We start from the raw sequence: 17,724 nt of genomic DNA on the forward strand, positions 1-17,724 counted from the left end.
CTGTTGACAGTCTTTCTCCTATCTTTTCTGCCTTTTGCCTTGGATAGAATCTCTTTCAATGGCAGGCTTGTCCAATCTTTTATGCTGTCTACCCATCACTTTCTCTGCCTCTTCTTCTTTTTCCTGGGACTGTTTCCAGAAGGAATGTCTTTGCGAGCCCTGGGGACCTTGTGATATTGTCCTAGAGCTAAAATTTACGTTCTTTGATAGTAGCTAGCATGTCATCTTGGGGTCCAATTAATCCTGTTATTAATTTCTTCATTTCTGATGTGTTCTTTGAAACAATCATGAATACCTTCTCTTGCCGTATTAAGCGCATTATTCGACAATTTAAAATGAAATAAGAATATAAAGTAGAAGGGACATTAAGGTATAAATAACGCAGCTACTAGGATGTGGCTGTCGTAATATCTAGGTTTTAAGCGAATTTTTTGGTTTGATTAATACTTCCAGCGATGCACAAACTGTTGATTACGCCACCAAGGAAAGGGGGGCACAACGTAATGTCAAGGGGCACTTGAGGGCGGCAATTTTTTTCATGGAACCCAAAATATATCAAATTAACATTGTAACCATAAATCCTCATTTGAAATTGATCAAGTTAAAACCAACAAAATAGCGCCGACAAAATAGCGCCAACAAAATAGTGCTGACAAAATAGCGCCAACAAAATAGTGCTGACAAAATAGCGCCAACAAAATAGCGCCGACAAAATAGCGCCAACAAAATAGCGCGAAAAAAAATATTTTCTGTCATTTTGCAAGAAATATTTTATATATCGTAAAATATTAATAGAGCCAATATGGCATACTCTTAGATTTAATAATCTTGCAGAAGATAGAGACCTCAACAAAAAGTGCTGACCAGGACCTTCACTTACTAAATTCCGTTACTTTTATACCCATCCTTTATTAGTCCGCGCGATTTTGTCTGTGCTATTATTTTGGCGCTATTTTGTCAGCGCTATTTTGTCTGTGCTATTATTTTGGCGCTATTTTGTCGGGTCACCCACCTAAAGACAACCCTATAATTAGCGAGCTTTTTAAAGAACATAAGCATGAGAAGAGTATAAAAAAACTAAACCGTTAAAGGAAACTTATTATATTAATTATCTTCAGCAATATTTTCAATCAAACATCAATAATTATTACGATCCACTTATCTCTTATAGATTTTACAATTAGCAGCCCGTGTATCCTCTAGCGCTTTCTGGACAATACCCACTTCACACCATTGAGAGAGAAACTCCTTTGTATGAAATTGAAAACGTTAAGTTTATGAGCTTTCCTTCACTGGGTAAACTCCGGCAAGTGTTGAAGAGCTCTGGGACAGAATCGATGCAGTGCCGTATATATCGCTGTGAGGGACCAGCGGGAAATATTTGCTTTATGTATCCTGTACTCTGTCACACGTGAAAATCGAACCTGACAAGAAAGTAAACTTCAGAATTCCCAAGGAACAAACAGACAGACTTGTGATCAGGACGCAAATAGGACAGCGCCTGCTCTGAAGATATATATATATATATATATATATATATATATATATATATATATATATATATATATATGATAAAAGCTGCTTATTGATATTTCAACTAATTTTTATAATATGTTGTTCCCCTTCTGGTATATTGGCCCAATGTAAAATGTGAGGAAAGAAATTACAACTACTGATCTTTCCTCACATACCCTTCATATGTATATATATATTTATTTGGAAATAGAAAGAAAGAAAGAAACAAAGAAAGATAGATAGATAGATAGATAGATAGATAGATAGATAGATAGAGAGATACATAGAGATATACAATCTAGCTTATGTTATTCAATCTAGATCTTGTTACAATCAGTAATTTTTTTTGAAGGGATAAGATTTACCAATGCACATAAATTGTAAACATAGAAATATATAGAGCGGCTTTTAAGACAATATTTATTCGCTTATTTGAATCTGCTATCTAAATCAAGAGCTAACAAGAAATTAGTTTTTAATCTGTGGAAAAGCTAATCATAGTATATTCTTTTTATTTATACTAAAATTTTTAAGTCAGTGTCTAGTTTGGGATTTGGTTGCCCTGGGGGGGGGGGGGGGTTTGACCTCTTTAAGGGCCCATGCATTTTAACATTCGACATCATAACATCAGATGATGGCGTAATGTAAAAATAAATTTCGGACACTCATTGAGGCTCCCCCCCCCCTCAAAAGGGGGCCCGGGGTGATTTTAAAATTTGGACCTCATCCCCCTCTAGCTAAGCCACTGTTTTAAATTCCCGATATATCAATACAATTTAGTAAGAAAGAAAAAAGAAGATAAATCAATATGAAGAAATGTGATAGCACTCTAATGAAACCTATAAGAAAAGGCACAAGAAAAATATTTAAAGAGATTTGGAACTAAACAGACAAAAAGTTTGTCAAAGACGCCATTTTCAAAGATCACTGTAGTCAATTAAATATTAAAATGACATTGAGCTTATAAATTTGAATCTGTAGAGCTGAAAAGGGAAAACTGTTTGCTATTTGCTTTATGAAACTCATTCAGTTTATCATTACTTTATGTTTTTGCACACCATATACACCAAACAAATCTTGCTATGTTAGCATATGGGGCAGTGATGGCTAAGTGGTCAAGTGCTTGGCTTCCAAATTACTTGGGGAAAGTAGTAGCGGTTGGTCGTTGTGCTGGCCATATACAAACTCTCGTTAAACGTCGGCCACAGATACAGATGACATTTGATAATCATGCATATAGGTCGCAAGGTCTGAAAAGGACACCTTGTTACTTTTTATATGATAGTGTGAGTGTCGGTGACATTTTACTTTGATTTAAAAAACAAACAAGTTCATAGAAGTACGCACAGTAAATTGAAAGTCCATGCTCTAAAAATAAACACAATCCTCTCTAGAAACTTCCCGACATGAAATAATCTTTAAGCCTTTTTGTCATTCCTCTTCTATAGCGAAATTACTCTCAAACCCAAATTGTCGCTATTAGTATTGTCTGGATCTTTCTCAGAGTTCTCCGCCATGCGTGAAATAATCTCATCCTCTTTATCTTCTTATATCCGATACGTCCTCTTTTCAGAACCTTCCTCCCCTCCCCCGGACTCTATTCTAATGGAAGCCCTATTACTCTAGCATCAGTTAGATTCCACAAAAATAGTTCGTTCCCGCTTTTAAGGCATCTGTAAAGCCACACAAAAACACAACACGTCTATTTCTTCTCAATAAAGACACGGATAATGAGCTGATTGTGTTTTGTTTCTACTTGTAATTGAATGGGACCAATTATTTCACTCGTACACAGAAAGAGAGAGAGAGAGAGAGAGAGAGAGAGAAAGAGAGAGAGAAAATTAGAGAGAGAGAAAGGGAGAAAAGAGAAAGAGTAACAGAGAGAGAAAAAGAGATAGGGAGAAAGAGAAAGAGAGAGAGAGAAAGGGAGAAAAGAGAAAGAGTAACAGAGAGAGAAAAAGAGATAGGGAGAAAGAGAAAGAGAGAGAGAGAAAGGGAGAAAAGAGAAAGAGTAACAGAGAGAGAAAAAGAGAAACAGAGAGAGAAAAAGAGAAATAGAGAAAGAGAGAGATAAGAGAAAGAGAGAGGGAGAGGGAGAAACTGAGATAAGAGAAAGAGAGAGAGAGCGAGAGAGAAAAGGTGAGAGAGAGAGAAAAGGTGAGAGAGAGAGAAAGAGATAGAGAGAAAGGGAGAAAGAGAAAGGGAGAAAGAGAAAGGGAGAAAGAGAAAGGGAGAAAGAGAAAGGGAGAAAGAGAAAGGGAGAAAGAGAAAGAGTAACAGAGACAGAAAAAGAGAAACAGAGAGAGAGAGAAAGAGAGAGATAAGAGAAAGAGAGAGAGAGAGGGAGAGAGAGAAAGTGAGATAAGAGAAAGAGAAAGGAGATAGAAGACTGTAACGTCCAACTTTCACGACCGCTTAATAACATAATAAAACATTCACTTGCGTCCCTTAAGACGTCAATGATATAATATTATTACTATATTTGACGTAAGGAGGTACACGTTATGGGTTCACTATTTTCAAAGCTTGCTCTAATTTCACCTCACCTTTACAAAATCAAAGATTATAGTTGTATCCATTTGTTTGGATCAGTCGTGTAAATTAAAGTTGTAATAAATCTAGACTAACAATAACCAATCTGTGCCATTAGAAATATTATTAGCATTTGTTGTTTTTTTTTTTTTGTTTTAACTTTCTCAATACGCTATGATCCTATCACATGTCTGGACTTGTTGTAAAGGGGTGGGGGGTCTGTGTGATCGCTTTTTAAATGTATTTATGAAAAAATAAAGTGAACGACCTGACTTCCAACTTGAGCATTAGGATTTCATATCGTGCGCTACATAGAAACAGTAAGGTACAGTCTTTTTTAAAGGAAAATTGCCAGCTTTGAGTAGTCATCAAGAAATTAGGGCGGTCGCCATTTTCTCTCTGGGAGAGTGGACATTAATGGGGGTGGGGGAGGAGAGAGGACGGTCTGTCCTTCTGACAAGGTAGAGTCAGTGCCAGATAATTGGACAATTTGTAAGGTGCCTGTAGGAAGATGGAGGCCACTCAAGTGGTCACGCGGTTCAGTCGATGACCTAGTAGGTACCAAAAATAAAAGGCTGAGAAAGAGTGAGTGACCTGATCTGAAATAAACGCAAACGACCCGGGTAGGATTTTTTTTTTCACTTTGACAATTTAGACCTTTCTGAGATGTGTCACGTGTCACACCATACATGAATAAATTATTTTTTATAATAACTTTGACTTGGAACGGAAACAAAGAAGTATTTAGCATATATCTTTATTTTTTACAAAGCATATATCAACTCTGTCTATCTGTCTGTCTGTCAGTCTGGTGATAAGTTTTTACACGTTATTTCTCCCACACCTAATCTCGGATCAAGTTGTAATTTTGCACAATTATTTCTTGTACCTGACAACACAGGAATCAAAAAAGTTATAAACAATTAGCTTATATTAACTATTGTTAATTAATTATTTCGTTTGGTATCTCGAACAAGGGAAAGAAATTGTAATTGACTGAAGTGGTGGTAAAAGCTGAACAAGTTCCCTTTATAGGTCGTAGTCTGAGTCATTGAGAAATGCTATCACAAGTGTGTCTGTGGCATTTTACGTCTCGAGAGACGATCTTTTCCCTTTGCAACTTCTTGTGTGACTAAAGAGGCCAATCCTTGATACACAGCTGGTGATCGCAGGTTGGGCATATGTGATCACCAGGCGTCGTTGCATTATCACCTTTCTTTCTGCTTCTGTAGTGTATGGCATCTGCAATCCGAGACCCTTCCTTTATGCTCTCTCTCCATGTAGATCTATCCACTGCTACTTTTTCCCAGCTGCTAGTGTCGATTTTGAAGAGCTTCATGTCGCGTTTGCATACATCCGTATAACGTAAAAGTGGGCGACCAGCGGCTCTCCTGCCATCTATTAGATCGCCATACAGAATGACTTGTGGAAGTCGACCTACTGGTATTCTACGAACAACTGTGTACGACGTGGCAACTAGCAATTGGTCTTAACTGCCCACAGGTTGTGACGTTGCAGGTCAGTGTTGAGGCCTTCTGTAACGAAAGGTCTCTGTCTCAGTGAACATAAACCTGAAAAAATAGAACGAGACTATAGAAACAGAAGATAACTATAAAATCTTCCATGTTCATGTATCCTCAACTAGCAGAGTGGTTAGCGTGTTGGTTTTAGAAGCGTGAGAGGGCACTGCCATGAGTTCGATTTCCTTTTTATTTTTCATTCTATTACAAATGTAATAACACGACTGATCCAAATTAATTGATTCCACTACGTTTAACATAAGCTTAGAAGTTGTTTGTTTCTTTGTTTCTTCTTGTTTGAGTATTCTTTTTATATTTTCTTGTTTCAATATCAAGAAACAATTTACGTGATGGTATTTTAAGGCTATTGTTAAATCATCCAATTCCTCTAAAGTCTAAAGTGTCATAACTAAGGCGCTCATTGCAAAACATCAGACGAGGTGGCCGAGTGGTTAAGGCGATGGACTGCTAATCCATTGGGGTCTCCCCGCGTGGGTTCGAATCCCATCCTCGTCGCCATATAGCTTTTTTTTTTAAATACAATAAATATCATGAAACAGTTTGCTGAATTCATCCATAAGCAGTTTCTTTACACTCGTAGCAACAGCGCCCAGAGCCACGTGACTTTTGTGGTGTAGTTTTGACACATGTAATGTTATCTTCAATCAAAGCAATAATATATTAGTATCACTTGTATTCATGTTAACTAGTTGTAGCCAATGTACTGGTTACCTTTTTCCATCTTTTTCTGATTTGTAAAGTCAATATTCATAATCATTTGTATCTTCGTACATTGATTGGAGTTTTTTTTTTTTTATAAGTCTCGGAGACTTCTTTAAAAACAAAGTCCTGGGTAAACTTCCTGCAGGGTAGAAAACTGTCAGAGATTCGAACTTGTACATTACCTAAGGTTGTAAGTAGTTCATGTATATTGTCATTGTGCATCGTCACAGTTCATTAATTATGAATTCATCGTCGAAACTAAAGGAGCGACAGGACGAATTGTGAGCTTAAAAACCTTAATAACTCTTTGGAGCTAATACAAGACATACCGCCATAAAAAAGTGAACATACACTCTTTTAATAATCATTTTTATAAGTAAAAAATAAGCATGTTTATTTGATAAGGGCTGATTAGTTTAGTAAGAAGATAATATGTAGTCATTTAATTTGAACATGATTCTTTAACATAATGTATATCGGGTTAAGGAACTTTAATCTCTAATTACAAGGAAATTTAACACACTCATGGGGCTTTCGGTATACTGTCATATCTTATAGGCAGGGGCTATCTGTATACTGTCATCTTTTATAGGTTTGGGCTATCTGTACACTGACATATCTTATAGGCAGGGGCTATCTGTATACTGTCATATTTTATAGGTTAGGGCTATCTGTACACTGACATATCTTATAGGCAGGGGCTATCTGTATACTGTCATATCTTATAGGCTAAGGCTATCTGTACACTGTCATAATTTATAGGCTAAGGCTATCTGTATACGGTTATATCTTATAGCGTGTAGAGTTATGGTTAGGGTTAGGGTTAAATACTTGAACACTTAAAATCTCGAAGAAAAGAAAAGGGTTTTGCTTATTGTAAATCTCATTAACATAGTCATCTATATCTCGGTCAAAGTGCATAATTATTAGAACACTTTTAGTTCATTCCTCAGTTGTAACAAAATGTAATGTATTACTTCACTCTCTTTCTCTTTTCAATGTCGTATCCAGCTTAAACCTGTTGAGCCAGTTTCTGGTCAAGAGATCTGTCCAGTCAACATTCTGTTCTCTTTTAAACTGTCTAACAGATACACACACTTACCTACACACAGACACACCACAAATGGCCAACGACTCATTCATTTCAGAATTACAAATGGCATTTTTTTTTTGTAATTTAAATGCTTGTTTGTGTGAAAAAAAACACCAACACCCTCTACATCAATTCTAATTCAATAAACAATGGCTGGCTATGTGTTGACAACACCGGATCTCAGGATTTTAAATCCATTTCAAAAGCGTGTGCATTCTGTGTTTGCACCCCCTACTCCCCCCCCTCCCCAACCCCAATTTCTCATGTTGCGAGACGAATTATCCAAATCTCTGATGTATCTCTTATATGTTCTCAATATATTAATATAATCAAAACTAAATATTGTCATTACTTGTTTTATGTGGAATGCCCCCTCCCGCCCCCTCCTCCTATAATTGTATTACTTGTTTTCTTTTGTTCTTTTAGGTGTGTATGTGTGCGCGTGTGTGTGTTGTTGTTTTTTTTAATTCTGGATGGATGAAAGAAGCCGAACCTTTGATGAGTGACGAGTAATGTTACAAATAAAACAAAACCGGTATAAACAATCGATCTTTTAAAGTAGGTACTAGTGATAATGCTTAGACAAGTAGTTGGGAGTAGTTGATTTGTTTGTTTTTCTTTGTATCTCACTAATATCTGTTTGACTTGACGAGCTCTGTTAGTAAATTCTCCAACGTTCAGAGGCTCACTTTGGGATAATCTTTCTTTTTTATTTTTTTATTTTCAGGCAATGTTTATTTTATTGATTCGTGTAGTCGACTATGAATAATAATGCAAAATTTCAACTTGATTCGAGAATGGAAGTTGGAGTAAAAACGTGTAGGAAACGTTATTAGGGGAATAAATTCACATCTACAGCCGAATCTATCAATAAATAACATTTATTTCCCTTTTTCCATACGAAACATTAAAAATAGTTATTAATAATTGATTGATTAATTGATCAATTAATTATTTGATAATTTTTTATTGATTCATGTTTTCTTATGTATAACAAATAATGTATAAAATTTTAAACTGATCCGAGAATGAACGTGTGGGAAAAAACGTGTACACAAGTTGTACCAGAGGTACAGAGTGAGTTGATATGAGCTTTATAAAAAACTATTTTGTACTTTATTGCTTGGTTTTATTTTACTATCTCTGTTATATCTAAAACCCAAATCAAGACGCTTACTCTTGTACGTTGAAGATGTTGGGCTGATGATAGATTTCTACTTTCTTTTACTTTTAACCGCACCAAAAATAGTTTATTTTAGAACAAGGATGTTTTCTTTCCAGCTGTTATTATTAGTATTGTTTTTGGTTGTCATTGTTATTGTCCCGATTATTGTTGTTATTGTTGTCCTTACTGAAATTGCTATTGTTGTTGTTATGTTTTTGGTGAAGTTATGTAACGCCCCTATTCATTGAGACACTCTACTGGGCCGCTATCTTTCTTGATTTCACATTCATGTAGCGAATCTATTTCTATATGGAATTGTGACGTACTTCATTCAGACCTACCTTTCTATAAGGCAGATAATGGAAAGGTCGTCTGTTTCTAAGGCATATAGTTAACGAGGGTGGCCAGCACATCTGTCTTTACTTTTCCACAACAAATGTCAGGTACCCATTAGAGCTGGGTGGACTCACTAACGCCCAAAAAACGCCCTAAAAATCAACAGATTCGAAATCCCAGTCTTCACCAGGATTCAAACCCGAGAGCACTTGGTTCAAAGGCCAAGGGCTTTACCACTTAGTGAATTATACCCAAAATATATCGTAGTGTTGCTTTATTATCTCCTTTTAAAAGTGAACAAATCAACAGAATCTATTTCGTCGACTGTCTCTAGCCAATGGAACCAAAAAGAAAGCCAATTTTCTTGCCTTTTCGTGCCACTGGTTAAGTTTCTAAGACATCATTTGCTCCCTGTGGATGGAATAATTGCGTTTTATCTCCTGACATCCGGGCAACAGAAAGGAAGTCAATTCAAACCCGCTCTGGCTTATAACATGATGTAACGAGCTTTAGAAGGAACTACCTCCCTTCCTCCCACCCACCCACCCCACCCCCAATTCTGCTTAGCTCCCCCCCCCCCACCCCACCCCCATCGTTTATCTTTTCAATCTTCTGTTTTTATTTCATTTTCATTACCGGTCACGCTGACATTACAAATTGACATGCAAGGTCAACGATTTTTTTTCTCTAAGTGTTTTTAAAAGATCTCGATCTAATGATAGGGGCAATAATTTATTTAAAAAGATGTCATTTCATGTCTTCTTTGTTAGAGGAGTCATTTCATGTCTTCTTTGTTAGAAGAGTCATTTCTTAGTGTTGGCGAATAATGTATAGCTGTTAGTCTTAAACTTAGTTCGTCTTTACTATAACTTGGTATAACTGGGTGGTATGGATTATAATAATACCTTTATAACCAGTTATAGATCTCGAGAGGAGGATCCTAGCAATGGAACTAAGATGATACAGACAAAATCCTAGGTATCACTTGCAAAGACGGCATCATAATTGAAAAGATTAGAAACAGGATGAACACAGCAATAGAACCCCACGATGACCTGCTAGCTACTGTCAAAAAAAAGCACAAACTTAAACTCTATGGCCATATAACAAGGTCCTCAGTGATTGCAAAGACCTTCCTTCAGGGAACATCACCTGAAAAAAGAAGAAGAGGCAGACAGAGAAAGAGATGGCAAGACAACATGAAAGAATGGACAGGCCTGTCTTTAATTGAAATTCTACCAAAGGCAAAAGATAGAGAGGAATGGAGAAAGAGGGTCAACAGATCTTGTGTGGTGTCCCAACGGTCCAAGGGATAGTTGAAAGTGAAGGTAAACAAGATGTAAGGAAAATTAATCCTTCTGTATTCTAGATTCATCTTGCCATTGCTGAGTGTTCTTGTCTGTCGAGCAGATGTTTGGGGGCTCGAACCCTTTTGAGCCACATTGATGTTTGATGGGAAGTAAACTCAAAAGAATTGCTCTTTCTGATGTCAACTTCCTAGGAAAAAAAGCAGACCCAGCAGTGCCTTACATATTTAGCCACATTCAACACAGACAAACCATTAGTCAGTTGGGGCTTTTTTTTGGGGCATGCCTGTTTAAATGATATTTTCACTGTTTTCACATGTTCCCTACGACATTTTTTCTTTCGGTCTCAGATGTGTCTTCTTCGGCCTTGTAAGACTTCTCGAACTCTTCCTTTCAGAAGTCATTGGCCGCTTAGTATTTTTTATTACATGTCAGTGAGGAAAAGCTTCAACCTGGGTTGATGTTTACAGTTTCCGTGGAGGGCACCTTTGTAACGATGCTCCTTTTGTCTAACGGTTGTCCCCCATGAGTGCTAGTTGTCCTACAACGGCCGAGTCCTTTTTTTTCTACAATGAAACCGTCACAAGGCAGCCCCGATGAGGGCAATAAAAGATTACATTTAACATATAGCAACCTGCATTGGTTGCGCACTTCGGAAACAGCCACTTTGATTTAGTTTTTTTTAGTTTTAAGTCATTCAAATAACGTATTCCTTTTATACTAAACCTCGTGTGGAGTTTTTGATCTCCCATCGAGCGCCTCCCCAGGTGGCGGATAGGGGAATGCCCTCCAGATATGGTGGGTACTGGGGAAATAAAATACCCAGGGTGGACCAAAATCAAACCTGCTGCCTTGCAGGAAGTGGAGGGATCCACAAAGGCTAGGGCACCTTACCCGAAAATAAAGGCAGCTATCCAGAGAGCTTAAAGGGGCAGCCCCCCAGATGGTTATGCACAGGGCTAACAACTCTGTCATATAAAAAATACTGTTACGAAAGCTAATACACACAAGAAAACCCGGACAGATCTCAACGGAAAACGACCTAGGCCTGGAAAAGGACATGATTTTTGTTTTGCGACATGGAACGTGCTAAGCCTTTATAGAGCAGGTGCACTAGCCCAACTTACTGAAGTGTTAAAGAAATATAGGATACCCCTTGCAGCCCTACAGGAAATCAGGTGGAAAGACTCGGACATTCTCAGAACCAAGGAGTATACTATATTTTATAGTGGTGGAAGCACTAACAACTTAGGTACAGGTTTTGCTGTTAAAAAGGAAATTGTAGGTAATGTCATTGGATTTAAACCTGTAAGTGATAGACTCTGCTCACTACGTTTGAAAGGAAAATTCTTCAACATATCATTTATCAATGTTCATGCCCCTACTGAAGATGCAGATGATAACACAAAAGAAGCCTTCTATGATGGACTGGAAAGAATTTATGATGAAGCGCCAAAGCATGACATCAAAATAGTCCTAGGAGATTTCAATGCAAAAATTGGAAAGGAACCAGCATTCAGACCAATAATTGGCAAAGAAAGTTTACATGAAGAGACCAACAATAATGGCATAAGATTAGTGGATTTTGCATCAGGAAAAGGAATGTCTATCAGCAGCACAAAATTCCAACATTAGAATATTCACAAGGTAACCTGGATCTCACCTGATGGCAACACCCAGAATCAAATAGATCATATACTCATAGATAAGAGACATGGATCAGACATACTAGATGTAAGAAGTTTCAGAGGAGCTAATGCTGACTCAGACCACCTACTAGTAAAAGCTAAATTTAGACAAAGAATAAGTACCATACACAATTACCAAAGAAAGAGAGCACAGCAATATGATAGTCAAAAACTCACAAAGGATCCACTTGTTGCAGAAACTTATAGAATGGCACTCCAAACACAACTGACAACATTAGAAAAGGACTGCGAAAATAACATAAATGAGCATTGGGAAATAATAAAGCATGCTATCAAAAGAACAGCAGAAGAGGTAGTTGGATTTAAACAAAAGAACGAGAAAATAGGGTGGTATGATGATGAATGCAGACAAACTATAGAAGAGAAGAACAATGCCCGAATGATAATGCTACAGAGAGAAACCAGGAACACTAGACAGCAATACAATGAAGCAAGAAGAAGGGCCACAAAAGTTGTAAGAATGAAAAAACGGGAATGGGAAAAGTCCAAGATCACTAAAATTGAGGAACTAGCAAAGGAGGGAGACATGAGAGGAATGTATATGAAAATTAAAGATGAAAAGAACGGATTTCAAGCTAGATCACACATGTGTGAGAACAAAGATGGTCAGCTTATTACAGAAAACAGCAGGGTCATTGAGAGATGGGCTGAATACTTTGAGGAGATCCTAAATACCACTGAAGATGGAGACAATGGAGAATATGAACTGCCGCATGGGGGACCAGATCCCTTAGTGAACCCTCCAACACTCATTGAAACATCAGAAATAATTAGGACCATGAAGAATCACAAAGCACCAGGAGAGGACCAAATCACAGCAGAACTAATTAAATATGGAGGGAAAGACTTACATTCCCAAATACACAGACTAATATCAAGAATTTGGGAAGAAGAAGTAATACCAACAGAATGGGAAACGGCTCTTATAACCCCAATACACAAAAAAGGATCCAAGTTAAAGTGCTGTAATTACAGAGGAATCTCTCTACTAAATGTGACTTATAAGATACTGTCTAGGCTTATAACTAAGAGACTTGGAAAATATTCAGAAGAAATCTTAGGTGACTACCAATGTGGTTTCAGACCCAACAAATCCACAACCGACCACATCTTCACACTAAGATGTATACTAGAAAAATGCCATGAATACAACATACCAATCCACCAACTCTTTATAGACTATAAAATGGCTTATGACAGTATCAGAAGGAAATACCTATATGACACACTACAGGATTTTGGAATACCCAATAAGCTGACAAGACTTATACATATGACATTAAACAACTCAAAAAGCAAAGTCATAATACAAGGAGAACACTCACAGGAATTTAGGATTAAACGAGGATTAAGACAAGGAGACGCACTTTCCTGCATGCTTTTCAACTTAACACTGGAGAGAGTTATAAGAAATATACACATAAACACAAGGGGAACTATTACTAACTACTTCAGGAGAGAAAACATGGGTCCACAACCAACAGGGACGATATACAGCCAACCTCTACAATACCTTGCTTATGCCGATGACATTGCCTTATTGGGTAAAGAAACCTCTGACATCGCTAGAGCCTTCATACAACTAGAAGAAGCATCTCGACCAGCAGGACTTGAGGTCAATGACAGTAAAACCAAGTACATCACAATGACAAGAGACAATCAAACAGAGGGACAAAATATCAAAATCAAAGACCACGAATTTGAAAACGTCCAAACTTTCAAATATCTAGGAAGTACTATTAATCTCAAAAATGACCTACTAACAGAAATAAAGGAAAGAATAGCAGCAGGCAACAGGGCATTTTATAGCACCCACCATCTACTTAAGAGCAAAATGATTTCAAGTAAAACCAAGAAAATAATATACAAAACTATAATAAGACCAGCAGCAATGTATGGAAGTGAGACCTGGACACTGCCAAAGACATCTGAAAATTTACTTAACACTTGGGAAAGAAAAATCCTTAGGAAAATCTATGGTGCCATACAGGATGAAACAGGGTGGAGGACACGCACTAACCATGAGTTATATCAATTATATGAAGACCCACCAATAGTGAACGAAATAAAAAAGAACAGACTACGTTGGGCAGGTCACCTTGAAAGAATGTCAGACAACAGAGGGGCGAAAATCGTATACAGGCAAAAACCAAAAGGCAGGCGACTCAAAGGCAGACCCCGAATGCGATGGATAGATGACGTGGAAGCAGATCTGAAGCAGCTTGGGGTTAGGGCGTGGAGACGAAAGGCCCAGGAGAGATCTGAATGGAAGGATGTGTTAAAGCAGGCCAGAGCCCTCCATGGGCTGTAGCGCCACTGGGATGGATGGATGGATTTTATACTAAACCACGTCAAATTTTGTCCTCACATCAGACGAGGTGGCCGAGTGGTTAAGGCGATGGACTGCTAATCCATTGGGGTCTCCCCGCGTGGGTTCGAATCCCATCCTCGTCGGCATAAGTATTTTTTTTTAATTCCAGAAACATGATGGGATCTTAGAAATTTTGCTAAATTTATCAATTTTACAATAAGCAGTTCCTCTAAACTGTCGACAACGGCGCTTTGTGCGAACATTAAACATCAGACGAATCGGCCAACTGGTAAAGACAATAGTCTGCTAATAAATTTTAGTCTCCTTGCGTGGGTTTGAATCCCAAAGGCGTTCAACAATATATGGCTATTTGAAGTTTAGTTTTGACAGACCCTTGAAAAGTCATGAAGGATTCTCTCAACTCAAGGAGATGATGTAGTGGTATTACTTGTATTCTTATTTCTCGTGTCTAGCCGTGACCAAGCGTTATAGAAGGCCTGAACTCTGACCTGCAACGTCACAACTTGTGGGCTGTTTAGACCAGTAACTCGCTGCCGCGTCGTACACACCTGTGACCATAAAGAATGGTCTCGGCATAGCTAATGTGGTCTTCTAACTCTAATGCACTTAGTCGTAGCCGTAACTATTTGTAACCTCGTACTCTGGTTGGGGTTTGACATGCGCAGTGTGTGTGAGTCTGATGAAACTTTTAGGAGGAGCGTTGAACATGACTGGATAAGAGGGGCCAACTGAAGAAGCAGAGGCGGAGACATCAGACAGAAGGACGTGTGATAAAAAAATGTTGAATACAATTGTTGTGAAAAGACGTTTAGCCCTGGACATACATAATGGACATACATGATGGACATACATAATGGACATACATGATGGAAATACATAATGGACATACATAATGGACATACATAATGGACATACATAATTATATTGTATTTCAATATATTTTTAATTGAAATTAAAAGATGTATACATCTGGTAAATACACTCAGGCTAAATTCACATATAACACATGTTTTCGAACCTTATTCAATTTTATCTTTAGTGTTAAGTAATAATCTTATAGGTGAAAGTTAGATTAGCTGTCTTGATATTTTTAGTGTTTAGTAATAATCTTATAGGTGAAAGTTAGATTAGCTATCTTGATATTTTTAGTGTTAAGTAATAATCTTATAGGTGAAAGTTAGATTAGACATTTTTAGTGTTAAGTAATACTCTTATAGGTGAAAGTTAGATTAGCTGTCTTTATATTTTTAGTGTTTAGTAATAATCTTATAGGTGAAAGTTAGATTAGCTGTCTTGATATTTTTAGTGTTAAGTAATACTCTGATAGGTGAAAGTTAGATTAGCTATCTTGATATTTTTAGTGTTAAGTAATACTCTTATAGGTGAAAGTTAGATTAGCTGTCTTGACATTTTTAGTGTTAAGTAATACTCTTATAGGTGAAAGTTAGATTAGCTGTCTTGACATTTTTAGTGTTAAGTAATACTCTTATAGGTGAAAGTTAGATTAGCTGTCTTGACATTTTTAGTGTTAAGTAATACTCTTATAGGTGAAAGTTAGATTAGCTGTCTTGACATTTTTAGTGTTAAGTAATACTCTTATAGGTGAAAGTTAGATTATCTGTCTTGACATTTTTAGTGTTAAGTAATACTCTTATAGGTGAAAGTTAGATTAGCTGTCTTGAGATACAGCCCAATGCCGAACCCCATCAACAACTTGAATGGGTCCATACTAGAGCAGAATCGTAAGAGTCTCAACTAGATCCACAAAATTCCCAAGCCCTAAAGATACATTTCTTTTAGTTCAAATTCATAGATACCAGTATTATTTATGTTTGGGAAATTCTCCGCCCTCAGGATCACGGCGTCTCATCATTCCATCAAAGGACCCTCTCTCTCCCCTCTACGGTCATCCATTATAACCTCGACCGGCCCTCGTCTTGTAGGCCTGACATGTCATTATCATGGTCTCAGAAAGAAGCATGACTACTGTAAAAGAAAAAGAAAACAACAACACCGGAAGATGAAACTGCCCTTGCAACGTGGTCCCCGGATGAGAACAAAAGATGGCCGCTGGCTGGAAGTTTTCCCAGAGAAGGCTAAAAAAGAAACTTAATAGAAGAGGAGACAAAAAAAAAAGAACGAATAAGGGGAAATAATTATGTAATATAGAAGGAATAAACGATAAATCAATTTGTTTAAATTTCTTATAAAGTTATTCAAGATCATCTGGCGTCTCTACTCTCTATCATTCAAAATTGATCAGTTGTTTAGAATGGGATAATAATTTTGTGGTTCATATGAACATTTAAATAAGTTCATATTAGGAATACAAAATGCACACGTCTGTTAACAAACTTTTTTTTTGCAAACTCCCATTCATGGATTTTACTTTCAGACTTTATTCTATATCTAGAGCATCAATAATACAAAAAAAAAGGTCGTCTTTAAGTGACCCTTGGGTCCACTATCTTCTGATGAGTACCCCACATGGGTTAGGAAAAGTAAACGGTGACAAAAATATCCTCTTTAAAGATCGGTCATTAAAAAAGTGACATTTACATTTTCACAAAGGTTTGAAAGGTGTACCTTTTTTATTAGATGAAATGTACACCTAAAAGTGAGAGAGATAGAGAGAGAGAGAGTCGTAAGGGAGAAAGATAGATAGATAGATAGATAGATAGGTACTAACACGAACAACAGAACTCTACTGCTTACTGCCGTAGTTTTGTTTTCTCACTATTTGCACACTTTTTTCTCACTATTTGCACACTGTTTTCTCACTATTTGCACACTATTTTGGCACCATTTTGTCACTCTTTTTCACTATTTACTTGTTCATGTTGTGACTAAAAGCATTCTTTCTTCTACCCTTTCCCCCTGCCAAACAAGAAACAACTCCAGGACATTGTGGGGCTTGATGAAATGTCCACCGAGTGTCCGAAAGTCTGGACATCTCCCTAGTTACATTAGACGACGAATCTGAAAAATTAATGAACTATCTCTGGTCATCCTCGGAATACTGTCACCCTGGCTCTCCTATCATCACCCAGCGTCCACCCCCCTCCCCCAACACCCCTTCCCTGTATGTCGCCTGGTCCAGCCTGTCGGAGATCTGTATGTCAGATGGTCGTTGTGATAAACTTCTTATGCCACTAGTAGCTGTGTCCTAGTACTCTTTGTAGTTACATCGTTTTAGTTTAAATAAACTAGCCGTAACTAGACTTAGACATCAAGTAGTGTAAAATATAAGTATAATATATAAAGATTATAGTATGTGGTATATAATCTAAATTATAATATTCTGAGGATAAAGAAGTTTAAAGAATAAATAAAGTTTTGAGGGTAAAATGCAAAGTAAACCAAGTCTGCGGGCTTTTTCCGTGCACGCACCAATGGTTTGGAACTCACTCCCCATTGACCTCAGACAGACAACATGCTTCGCTACATTCTAGAAGAACATTAATACCTATCTGTTTAAAACTTTTTTTTTAG

The 17,724-nt window shown here is 37.3% G+C and overlaps 1 protein-coding gene and 2 non-coding genes across 5 annotated transcripts in view; all 3 read left to right on the forward strand.

Annotated features, from left to right (window-relative positions):
• LOC106056355 (uncharacterized) overlaps nucleotides 1-17,724 on the forward strand; it is a 167,840-nt gene that overhangs the window by 24,668 nt on the left and 125,448 nt on the right. The gene's annotated exons all lie outside the window — the stretch shown is intronic.
• On the forward strand, nucleotides 6,002-6,083 carry Trnas-gcu (transfer RNA serine (anticodon GCU)). Its single transcript has one exon. It is a non-coding gene; the product is annotated as a tRNA-Ser (tRNA).
• Nucleotides 14,273-14,354, forward strand: Trnas-gcu (transfer RNA serine (anticodon GCU)). Its single transcript has one exon. It is a non-coding gene; the product is annotated as a tRNA-Ser (tRNA).

The sequence above is a fragment of the Biomphalaria glabrata genome, chromosome 9 (assembly GCF_947242115.1).
Source record: "Biomphalaria glabrata chromosome 9, xgBioGlab47.1, whole genome shotgun sequence".
Classification (NCBI taxonomy): Eukaryota; Metazoa; Mollusca; class Gastropoda; family Planorbidae; genus Biomphalaria; species Biomphalaria glabrata.